Below are 13,140 nucleotides of genomic sequence, written 5' to 3' on the forward strand. Positions count from 1 at the left end.
CAAATGCATAGTATAAATATACCTACTCAGAAAATTATAGAAAATTATATAGAATATATTTTATTTTTCCAAAGTACTGTATGCAAGTTAGGGAATCAGATCCAGTATTTAGAGAAAAATCTTGTTTTCTTTAGAAAGAAAAAACAAAGGGTTTTTTTTAAATGAAATTATTTCTAGACATTTCTCCTCATAAAGTCCAGCTTTCACAACTTCTCCTTGATTGGCATTTGACCTTCAGCATTCCAAAGTGTAAAACTTCTGCTTCATGCACATGATCCTGATTGGTTCTTGTGAAATTTAATATAGGCTTATCCTGAAGCATTTGATTTAACATTTCTGTATGAGTTGCATCCACTGTTCAGTGAAATTAACTTATCTGCATTTAGGAGCTAGTAAGCACCACACACTCAGAAAGGTATTGAAAACCTCTTGTCATTGTGTATTTAGATCACTAGTAGTAAATTCTTTATAAAAAAATTAGAGGTTAAATTGCATTACCTGAAACATTTCAGAAAAATAAGCACTTGGAAGAAAATAATTTTTTTCTTGGATAAGAACTAACTAATATACTGGAAAAATTACTAGAAAATCAGAAAATATATTTCCAACCCTTTGTTACCTAATCACTTAGTAACAGAAGTAGTGCCCTGACACCATTGTAGTCACAATGGTGTCAGGTCATATAATTTCTTTGACATTTCTCTATTCCTATTGCAGGGGATGCCTACATTCATCAAAAAAATCCCATAAGCATTCAAGGCTTTTTGTTATCTTCACTATCTTTCATCTTTTAGTATGAACACCACAATTTTTTTTACATTATTGAAGCTTTTATTACATCTTGATGGAAACAAATGGAACAGTTTATAAGCTGCAAGATTTTTGTGGAGTGTTGTGGAAACAAAAACAAGTAGAATCAAATCCAGCTTTGTTGGGAAATAAAAAATTTTAAAATGCCTCATTATTTTTCTCTAGGATCTTATGTTCTTTCTCTTTATAGGACATTTTCCTAAAATTTTTTAATTTATGGAGTCAGTATTTTCTAAATCATAAAGATTATTCTGGTATATAAAATGAAATATTTTATTTATTAGACTTAAGAAGTCCCAGTAAGGTCAATGAAAACAAAGTTTACTCTCAGCACAACCATCAGTTTCTGAAACAAACAGAAACATCAATAGCTTTCCTCACCTAATCAATGCAGACAGATTGATTTTTCAGAAGGCAGACTATTATGTATGTCTGAGTACCATGACCTTTCAGATTTTACCAACAATATTCTTCATGTAAATTGATCTGCCTTATACCATGGGAGCCAGGGATGCAGAACTGCCAAAAGCATTCACTTCCACTTAGTTAGCTGGAAATATTACTTAGGAAAAAGCACCTTCTTCAATCATGGTGTGCCATGTGATGAGTTGTAAATGTCTAAGACAATTCAGAACTGCAGATACCTTTACACCCAGTAATATTAAAACCACAAGAGTGTGAATGTAGAGTAATTGATTTAAACTTATCAGTTCTAGGCCATTAGACTTGGTAAAAGGTATTTCCACTCAACTATACAGGAGCCCATTACAGTCATTTCCATTTGAAGGTCAGCCATCACCAGTGCTGACCTTCAACATGACATAAAAGTTATTAATTGATTCATTTACTAGAACAACAAACAACAACAAAAAAATAACAAAAAACCAAAACACGCCAAAAAACCCCCAAAAACAAACTACAAAAACAAATCAACATTCACAAATAAACCCACAAAACTAAAAAACTCATAAAAAACAAAAACAAACCACCTCACATTTAATCAATCTGAACAGAAGAAACTTATTATTTTGGTGAATCTGGCTGGGCTGAAACAATCCCTGTTCAACAGTTCTACAGCCTCTTAGCCAAGTACTAATTCAGATACAGTCACTTGATACTAAATGATGGACAGAGGGGCTCCAAGGGCAGAGGCTGGGCTGCCTGGGCTTTGGGCCAATTTAGAGGCAGTATAGCTGAGGGCATGCCCCTGCTCCCCCTTGAGAAAGGACCTTTAATAAAGCTTGGACAAAATGCTCTGCTGGAAACAAAAAGTAAGTGCTGCTCAGCTCGTGACTCTGTTTCCCTTAGGGAATGGGTGCCCCTCTGACATACTGGGGTAGAGGTTAACATACTGGTTTTCACGCTGACACTGAAATTACAGTAGTGCAACAGAAGAAGAATTCTGGATTCTAAATATTTACAGCCATTACAACACTGGCAAAAAAAAAGAAGTCTCCACAGACTAATCACTTGCAAAATTATAAGGACCCTGGAAAACCCTAGGACAGAAAAATGTTTTCTAAGATAACATTTGTAAGGGTTTCTACAACATGCTTAAGCATAGTGTAAAACAGTCTATTAAATATCTGGCACTAAAGAAATTGCATCGTCCAACATGGTTGCAATTCATTTGTATTACACATTTGGTAATGTGAAAATAAATATCCTTGGTAAGATGTATGGCTGAGAGCAAGGATTTATTATGCTATCTAAGAATTTCTGCTAAATGACTACATGATTGATATTTCTGCATGTTGATAATAGGTAAAATAATGTTGAAGACTATTTATTTTCCTTTGCAATTATGTTATATGTCAACACAGCTTGAGAATGTCTTGAAATTGTTTTTTAACACATTCATTTCCCAACTATAATTAAACAAAGATACTAGAAATATTAGATGTTATATATACAAAAAAAAAGGAAATTCTTTGCAAAAAAATGTTTTTGCAATAACAAGTGCAGTTTCAGACTATAACAAAAGAACTTCCTTAGTATCATCAAGTAGAAATAAAATTCTGGTCAAAGCATCTTAAAAAAAGAAAAATTAAAAAAAAAAAAAACAGAAAAAAAGGAATTTGCCTTTAGGTAGAGAAATAACTTTGGTTATCTTACATAAACTATTATTTTCCTTCATCACAAATTTTCTGGATCAGAAAAAGGCAAATATTCCTAAACTGAGAAAAGCAAAGCATATGGGAAGAGATGAGGTCAGACAAGAGGTGTTCACATCCATAGATAAGTATTTATGCTGTTGGAGGACTACCTGTCTTCATTGAATCTTGATAAAATTACCTTAAATAATAACTAAATAAAAGCTGTTATTTCTGTTCTCTTCTTTGGCACAGGATTAAATTTTTATGAAATTCTCAAGCGTCAAAGTATTGCCAATTTTTTTTTTTAATAAGGTCTAATGAAGAAATAGTAGACTGTTTCCACTATTTCCAATTAGATTTAGTTTACTTTTTCCCTTTAATTAGAGAGTAATAGGATGGTTTGTGTTGGAAGGAACCTTAAACATCGTGTGATTCCAAACCCCTGCTATAGACAGAGACATCCTTCACCAGACCAGGAGGCCCAGAACCCCATCCAACCTGGCCTTGAACATTTCTGGGGATGGGGCAACCACAATTTCTCTGGGCAGCCTGTTCCATGCCTTACCACCCTCATAATAAAGAATTGCTTCCTAATATCTAATCCAAACCTACTCTCTTCCAGTTTGAAACCATTCCACGTTTTTCTGCACTACGCATCCTTGTAGAAAGTCCTTTTCTGTCTCCCCACCTTAGATTCTGGAAGGCTGCAAGCAGCACCCCTGAGCCCACTCTTTTCCAACACTCAACAAACTCTGTTCTCTCAGCCATGCCTTGCAGAAGAGGAGCTCCATCCCTCTGATCATGGTTGCTTGGGCTTGCTCCAACAGCTCAATGTCTTTCTCGTGTTGAGGGCCCCAGAGCTGGATGCAGCATTCCAGGGAATCTCACCAGAGCAGAGCAGGGCAGAGCAGAGGGGCAGAGTCCTCTGCCTTGCTGTGCTGCCCACACTGCTTTGGATGTAGCACATCTGGCTTGCTGGGATGCAGGAGCACATTTCTGGGTCACGTCCAGCCCCTCACCCAGCAGCAGCCCCAAGTCCTTCTGACAGGGCTGCTCTCAGTCTGTTCATCCCACAGCCTGTGTTGGTACTGGGGTTACCCTGACCCGGGTGCTCCCCTTGCACTTGGTTTTGTTAAATGTCATGAGATTTGCATTGTCCCACTTCTTGAGCTGGATATACTGGGACAAATAAGTAAAAGAGGAAGGGAGGAAGGGATTAATGAGTAAGAGAAGAAGGAAGGAGGAGAGGGAGGGAGGGAGGGAGGGAGGGAGGGAGGGAGGGAGGGAGGGAGGAAAAGGAAAGAAAGAAGGAATAAGAAACATTATGAAGGTTTACATAGAGACATATCATTACACCAACTTGGCTAAAAGGGTTAAAAAGTGAGACCAGATCAGGGACAGCTGAGCCATGATCTCTTGAATGAACACAATAACCCAAGATAGCTGTTCTGAAAGCAATGAGCTATGCATAGCACAGCAAGGCAAAGCACAAGATATTCCAAACATCTACTATTGACTGTTTAAAGAACTGAAATTTCCAAATGTCAAAAATGTTCAAATCCATGAGCATGCATTTTTGAGAGAGATACTGCTGAGGAACAATTCCTTTTGTTCTTTTTCCAAGATTATTAAAACACGTCCCAAATTGAAGGCTGAATTAGCCTCTCCTTACTTTTTAATAAATAGTTTTTTACTTATTCTGAAAAAATAATTTGAATCACAGAATATGCTGAGTTAGAAGGCCCCCACAAAGATAAGTCCAACTCCTTTTCCTGTAACAAGTGAATTTGAAAGTCTGCTACTTCAAAGAAGCTGGAATTTAAACAGAGGAAGTATTTTAAAATATTCAGTAACTGTAGCAATTACCTTGACAACTGAGACAAGCTTTCAGATATTTCACACAGGGCCAAAATTTCTATGTAACTGAAAAGATTAATCACTGATTAATCAGATTTGACAGGCTGGATTCAAAGGAATGAAACTTGAACAGAGCATTGGCACACTTGGATGCACATTTTCCCCTTTACCAAATGACAATCATGAGACAAAAGAAAAAAAAAAAAAAAAAGTAAAATTTCTGACCTTCTATCAACAGCAATAAAGTTAAGAAAAATATTTTAGGAAATAATAAAATGGGAGGAAAAAGGGAATTAAAGACTGGAATTTTATCTTATTACAGATTTTGGGAACAATTTGAAAGCATATTCAAGTCTGACAATAGAGCAGAAGAAAGTTAAATCAATGTCACATATATATGTATTCTGGGGTAGGGTTTACTGTGGTTATTTCATAAGGGAACTATATAAAATATTATATCACATGAATAGTGTAATTATCTTTTTACAAGGGAGAAAAATATATCTTAAAATCTGGCAGTACTTTTATAATGATAACTAAGAGAAGCCAAATTGGATAGGAGGAACAACTTACAGAAATTCTAAAAACTATTATTAATCCTTTTTCTAACAAATCAACAGCAAGAAACCTCGTAGTTTATTGACAATTACATAAGGAAAATTACAAAAATTAAGGAAACAAGAAATCTACTTGAGTTTCCTCTGAATTCACATAGGAGAAGCATGGAAATAAATAATTCAATGTCCATATTTTATATATATGTATGGGTTACATCAGAGGATCTATCTCAAACTGAACATTGTCATAAATCAAGGAGACAAAATGGGTCATTAAAAAGTCCTGGGATATCAGACATTAAAGAATTCAAAAAGCCTAGGAAACAGCTAACACAAGGACAATTTTTAAAATGCTTCAAGAGGATATAAAAAAGCCCAGAAAGAACTGATATTGATATTCTTAGTTACAAATAAGATAAGGTATGGGCAAATATGATTTATTGAGGAAGAATCAAAACAATTTTTATTCAAAAAATCTTAGGGTTTACTAACTTATGCCAGTTTTCTGAATGAGTCAACAAACTGACTCTGCTGGATCAGAGGTCTTGGCAGGCCTTCAAATGTCATTTCACAAAGATCTTTCACAATGATTCTTAGAGAAACTTAGCTGACATAAAAAAATGCCCTTACATACAGGAATACCTAGTTTCTGAATTAGGAAAAAATAAGTGAGAAGGGAAAGAAGAGAGGAATAATTGAGCAGTTTCCATGGTGTTGGAAGATCATATCAGTGATGGTGTGAAGAAAGAGGGAACTGAATTAATTTTCTGTTTCAGTATCATGAAAATGTAAAAGTAGATGTAAGGCAAACAGTGTAAATATTTTCCTAATGTGCAGCTGAATTTACAATTTTTCATGGCAGGGCATAGTGGATGTTAAAAATTAACATGTGCTTCAAAATACTTTATAAAAATTACCAAAAAAAATTCAGTAAGAAGCATTAGAGTTGAAAAACACTGATCTCATTCTGGAAACTTCTCAGACATGAGTTGCTAAGAGCCCATGACAGTTCTCTGAGACAGTATTCCTGTGCTGCTCTTAGCAAGTATTCTGTACATACCCATTTTTAGTCAATGTCAGAAATGGGATACAGGGCTAGATGAACTTTTATTCTGATGGCCTGCAAATACTCTCATGCTACTCTGCAAAAAAAAAAAAAATGTAACTGGCTTTTCTAAAGCAAGCTTTTCCTACTGACTGGAAAAAACAGGGAGGGAGGTGGTGCAACAGAGTTGGGAAACTACAGAACAGTACTAAAGGTATTATCCTTAAGTGAAATAAAAGTAAAATAAAGTGAAATAAAAGTCAAATAAATATTTTTCTAAAAAGAAAGAATAAATATAAAATAGCTAATTATACACATGCATCAAAAAAAACTTATAGCTTTTCTGGTTTCCATCATCACAATAAAATGTGTAATTAAAAATATTTATAAGAACTTTGAAAAATGTATCATTACAATTTACAGACCCATTTAAGAAGTTAGAAAATTGATGATAAAATAATAAAATTAAATTAAAAATTTGAAGCATATTAATGCTTTAAAGTTATACCACTACTCAGATGCAAATGAGAGATTAATTTTTAAATCTGTTCTTGAACTTTCAGCTTTTCTTGTCAAGAATTCTGAATTTAATATCTTTGAAACTGGAAACTTGTGAGAAAAGTACAGTGCTGAGTGTTGACCTAAAACAGTTTGTAATCCAGTAATTTTTTCCCTGTCTTTTATTAAATATCAGCATCACTTGCTAGAGGAAACATATCTGTAAAGCTCTATTTTTCTTAGTTTTAGCTCTACAACTTAGACAATTTTCTAAGGAATTGAAATGAGCATTTCACCAGAAAGTAATTAGGAAAAAAACATATAATAACAACAGTACTCCATGTTGTAATTCTGACAAAATATATTGTGTTTTAGAAATCCATTTAGGGAGCAAATTGTGCAGCCTGTACTGTTTTATCATTGCAACAACCAGCCCCAGTGGTTTTTGTTGAAACAAATCTATTTCTCCACTGGATGAACAGTGCTAGATGAATGTCAAAGGGTTTAACAATATTACCATAATTACATCTCTTCTCGAGTTTTGCTCTGATGAACAGTAAAAAATAAATACAACTCAGTCCAAGAGATCTGTGACACAAAACTAGGAATTAAACATGTGGCAATTAATATAACCCTTAAGTATTTGAATTCCTCTCTTATCATCCAGGCAAATCATAAAACTCCTCCTCTGTCACTGCTCAGGCATTCAGAGACCCTGCAGACAGACCACATCTGCACACTCTGAATGTGCTCACTGTTGACAAGGAAGCAGTTTGCAGCTCCTTCCACATTTGGCCCTACTCACACCCCGGATTCAGCACAGCAGAAGTTGGTAAACAGACCAGAGCAGCAAAAGTTAACATAAACATGACAAAACATAAAGACAGGAGTCAAGATTTTCCTGCTCCTGTGGCCCTTAATCCACATGTGGCATTAGGCCATCCCAAAAACTTCAGTGCTCCAGCCATGTCTGCTCTCTGAGGGATTCGAGCAAGGACTGTCCACACCTGAAGCAGAACTTCCCACATGGTTTCCTTTAGAAATAATTAATGTGCACAAAATCACTCTGAATTAAAGCAATACGAATTCAAGCAGGGATGATGAAAGAATTTGTCTTAAAGCCACATTAAGTCTTTTAACCAAAATGTAAAGGTATGTTTATGCAGCTGCAGCAGTTTTCATTTTATCTTGCTCCATTTATTTTTCTTGACTACTTAAATTTGATTTTTCAACTGAATTTGCAAAAGCTGTTTTAATTAATAACTTGTGATACATTTCTGTGCAGCTCAGAGCAATAAGGCTGTCTCTCATCAAAAGTGTGCTACTTTAGTGGTCTAGCCTTTATTAAAAAATAAATCCGAAGTGAGTACAGTTGTGTTATAACATCTTCTTTAGAGATGTGCAGAGACAGAGGATTTTTATCTTGGATTTTTTCTTAATTTGATTTTTCTAGATCTTAAAAAAAAAAGGGAGTATTTGAACTTTGATTTCTTGTTCAACTAAAAAGATAGATTTAAGGAGCAGCAATTTCATCTTATAGCCTTTACTAGTTTTGTTTTGGTTTTTTAGTTAAAGTAAGGAAGAATGTCATTCACATTGTTCCTATTCCTACACCAAAACTTTGTAACCATAAAAAATAGAGTGATACTGTTAGGAAGACTTACACAGTGATACTGTTAGGAGGACTTCATGGCTAAGGAAGACTTCAGGCTACAACAGATGAATTATTTTCTGCATATAAGAAAACCATCATTAAATGCCTCATATATTTAGAAAGAAGAAATACCCATTTCACTTCTAAGGGAGGAAAGGAAAAGGTCTAAGGGAAGGGCGACAGAGGATAATATTTCTATATTTTACAAATACAAGGAAAATCAACCTCAATGAAGTTGCATCATTAAAAGTAACTTTTGCCTGTGAAATGTGAAGAACACACCCACCTCTGACACTATGATGAGATGACCTTGACTGAATTCCAGATACCCACCCAGCTGCTCTCTCACACCTTTCCTCTACAGGACAGGAGTGGAGAGCAAGAGAGCAGGTTTCATGGATTGAGATCAAGTTACCTCACAAAAATAGACTTGCCTAGTGTAAAATTAAATATATTACCTGTTAAAAATAGAGTAGAATAGTTAAAAACAAAGAAAAAACTAAAATCTACCTTCCTTCTCACCCTTCCTCTCAGGCTCAACATCACTTCTGTACTCATTTTCTACACTACCTCTTCTGTCTATGCACAGAAGAGGAATGTTAGGATGCATTTTCTCTCTGCTTCTCCTTCCTCCTCACATGTTTCCCTGTATCAGAGTGAGGGGTGTCACTCCCATGGGATACAATCCTTCACAAACTGCTCAAGCGTGGCTTCTTCCTGCAGGCCACACAGTTCTTCAAGTACTGGCTGAGGATGGGAACTTTCCATGCAGAAAGACTTTTAAGGAAGATTATTCCAGAGTGGGTCCCGCAGGGTCTGGGATTCCTGCCAGGAGCCTGCTCCTGCACGTGCTCTCACAGGCTGCCCCTTCCTTCAGAGCACAGGGCCCAGCAGTAAGATGGCCTTCTGCTCCACCATGGACCTCCAGGGCTGCAGGGGCACAGCTGCCTCACCTGGGCCTGCACCATGGGCTGCAGGGGAATCCATCCCCTGGCTGCCAGAGCACTCCTCCCCTTCCTACTTCACGGACCTTGGTGTCTGCAGGGTTGTTTCTCTCACAATGGCTCGACTTTGGCCACTGGGTTTCCTTTGGAGCCACTTGGAGCTGCTTGTGTCTGGCATGGGGGAGCTCCTAAGCTCCTCTCACAAACCCCACAGATATATGGGTTTTTTGCTAACAACATAATAACCTTATCATACTACAGCTAGAAATCAAACTTAAAATAAAAATTATTTCGTGCATCCACAAGCTCCACAGTTCAATATTCAGGTCCACTGAATATTCCATTAATTTAACATGTCCATGAATATATTCCATTAATTTAATATTTCATAGCCAGCTATTTACCATAATCATTAGAGATAATACAAAAGAATAGTGAATATTCCTCAAAATTAATTTATAAATTTGTTTCAAGGTCATATTCACAGATGAAAGAGAAAATATTTTTCCATAAACATCATTTTTTGGGTATTGATTTACACCATCAACAAGGTGGGTTTTTTTCATGCTATCCCTTCCTAGATGAACCAGTTAGATCCATTTAATATTTCTTACCATGATATCAGTCAAATAATACATCTATTAATTTAAATGGTATTTTCCATTTCAAGAAGTACAATCAATAAAACTGCACAGCAACAATGTCTGATCTGAATTGTTTCATCAATTCCGTTCATCTTGTACAACAGAACTTAACCTTTCAAAAACTGCATGGGGAAGCATTTTAAACCAACAAACTGCCAGCTAAAAATAATATTAAAGACTCACACTTTTTGAAAGAAATAATTAATATTACATTTTAGATTCAGAACTTCAATCTACATGGTTTACTACCATAAGTGGCAAGAGATTTCACAAAGTCTGTGTCCTTTGGAGGTATGTATACATATTAAAGAGGAAGATAACTGTCAGCATGAAACTGTTTAGACAAGGATATAAGGATTTAATTTCTGTGTATCAATACCATGTTTTTAGTACTACTAAAACCATTACTAAATAAAAAAATATTGCTATTGTTTGCTGATATCCTCTACAAGTACAAATCAGCCATATATCAAATAATAACACTGAATATTGTTTTAAACAACCACAATGGATGATCCAAATAATCTCACAAATGGAGGTTTTAGAAAAAAACTAGGATACTAGGCAACTACATTTTGCTTTAGGATTCATTCTATGAAAAATTAGCTGTATGTCTTGTGCTTACTTTTTGAATAAAGCCATAATCATACACATAAAGATGGACAAAGACCTTTAAATAGCTGTAGTTTCAATTTTTGCTGACCTAGACATCTAACCATCAACCACATTAGAGCAGCCATTCTTTTTTACTACTCTAACCCTGCTTATAATGTTATTTTATTTGAACTTGAAGCTACCATCCCAGAAATAAAAGGGTCTTGAACCAGAAGTCAAAGCAATTGTTTTCAGGTTATTTATAGTATTAGAGAAAATCAGAAACAGTCTAAGAATTTAGCAAAGTTCAACAAGTGACACTAGAATGTATCTGCAAAGGAGTAGACAGGTTCCACCTAAATTGAGTTAGGATGGAATTCTTGAAAAAGGAACTCTTTCTTTTCTTAACACCTGTTTTTCATTTAATAGCAGCAGCAAGGTAAATTTTCTCATTAAGGGTTTGCCACAGCACTTTAATCCTGTTGCTCTTTAATTTTACTCATGTTGTCAATGGGTGTTTTGTGTCATTTTTAGTGGTACCACTTCCTCTCTGCAGCCAGAGGCCAGGAGCCCTGGACACAGCGAGAAGAATGCTTAGGATTCTATGCCAGACTCTGGCAAGGAGATCTGGCTGGAAATGCCTCTGAAGACTGCAAGAGAGCTTAGCCTTGGGGGAAGATGCAGGGCATGGTTCCCAGCCTAAATGGAGAAACACATCACATGCTCAGTTCACAGCTCTGGAGGGAAAATGCTCCCATCAAGGTCTTGCTGTGTCCCTCTGAGGCTGGGGCAGGCAGGAGCAATGTCCTTTCCTGTAGATGGGATCAAGAAGTTCTGTTGTTAAGCTGAAAGGGGCCAACAAGAACCTTGTGAAATTTAGCAGTGACAAAGTCCTACACCTGGGAAGGAAGAGTCCCTTGCAAAAGGACTCTTGGTGATGAATAAACATGGTGATGTTTTTTCCAAAGCAGCTGTTGCTTAGACTGGCTAGGCAATCAGTCTGCTGGTGGTGTTGGTCCATTCTTCATCTCTTGTTTTTTTTTCCTTCATTTCCCTTTTCCCCATTCCCAGTTATTAGTTAGTCTTTATCTCAATCTGCAGGTTTTTTTCTCAATTTTGCCCCTCCAATTCTGCCTGCCAAGCCACTGCTGAGGAGTGAATGAGGCTGGGTGGGAGCTTCACTGCCAGCTGGGGTCAGGCCATCACAAACCCACTGCCCCGAGTAGGTCGTGCAGACCTGGATGTTTTTGAGACCTCACTAGACAAAACCTTGAATAACTCAATCTGACTTCGGAGCTGGTCTTGCTTTGAGCAGGAGGTAGGACTGAAGATCTCATGAGATCTATTCCAGTCTGACTTGTCCTGTGATTCCATGTTTTGCAGTTATTGTAAATGAAATATAAGGGTGCTTTGCTAATGGAGAGAGCTGATACTAACAGAGAGAGTTGATCACAGCTATTGAATAATTGTCAATGCAATTAACTGTTTTTTAAAACAAAACCAAACACATAAATGAGCCAGCACAGACCTACCAAGCAACAGAGATTTGAAATATAGTAATATGCCTAAGCAGATGAGCTTCTTTCTGGCCATATCTCCAACCTCAAGTTACTTGCATTACAAATAAATCAAGAAAGTACTGATGTGATATGGTATGATGTGATATGTATATGTTATCATAAAATAAATAGTAGTAAAGAAAAGCTAAAACCTATTGTTTGTTATGCAAAATATTTTAGACAGGTAGGCTTATATGCATGAGCTTCCATTTGCCATTGCTCAGTCATGATGGAAACAGAAAAATCTTATGATTACATTTAACAGCTATCAAGTATAAAACCTCTCTCTCAGTCTTTCCCAAGAGAAATTACCTAGTTACTAAACCCTAAATCTAGTTACTTAGATGTCATTATTCAGCAGCAAATGCACATAAATTAGATGAAATGATTTGTTATTCAGGCAAATATAAAAAAGCTACTGTTTGTCAATATATGACTCATAGCATCAGATATGTACATTTAGTGATTGATTGGTGGGTTTGCGGACCTTTTTGCTTTCTCTTTTTTGAACTTTCAGAATCTCAATGAAAGTTGGAGCCTTCTGGATTACTATTTAGTCATCAGCATTAAGAACCATAAAATAAAGGAAATATGCTCAGCTAAGGGTCTTTGAATAAATTATCAAGTCATTTTTAGCAGGACAATAAATGAACAGATCTTTGGAGGCACAAAAAAATAAGAATAGGCGCTTCTTTCAGTTCTCCCTCTCCTAAGAAGAGATTTGATGTTCAACAAGACAGGGAAATGATTTGTCTCACAGTTTGCTTTGACCTTCATCAGAACTCTGTAGCTTACGAAGCTCACTTAATCTCTGCTGTTCCTCCCAATCTTCACTTTTGCTTCCTAGTCTTGTTATACTTGTCATTTCTCCCTGCACCTTTT

The 13,140-nt window shown here is 36.1% G+C and overlaps 1 protein-coding gene across 1 annotated transcript in view; it reads right to left on the minus strand.

The window, feature by feature from the left end:
• The window catches only part of CCDC102B (coiled-coil domain containing 102B), a 142,652-nt gene that overhangs the window by 88,745 nt on the left and 40,767 nt on the right, over positions 1–13,140 (minus strand). The window lies entirely within an intron of this gene.

This window comes from Ammospiza nelsoni, chromosome 1 (assembly GCF_027579445.1).
Source record: "Ammospiza nelsoni isolate bAmmNel1 chromosome 1, bAmmNel1.pri, whole genome shotgun sequence".
Lineage (NCBI taxonomy): Eukaryota > Metazoa > Chordata > Aves > Passeriformes > Passerellidae > Ammospiza > Ammospiza nelsoni.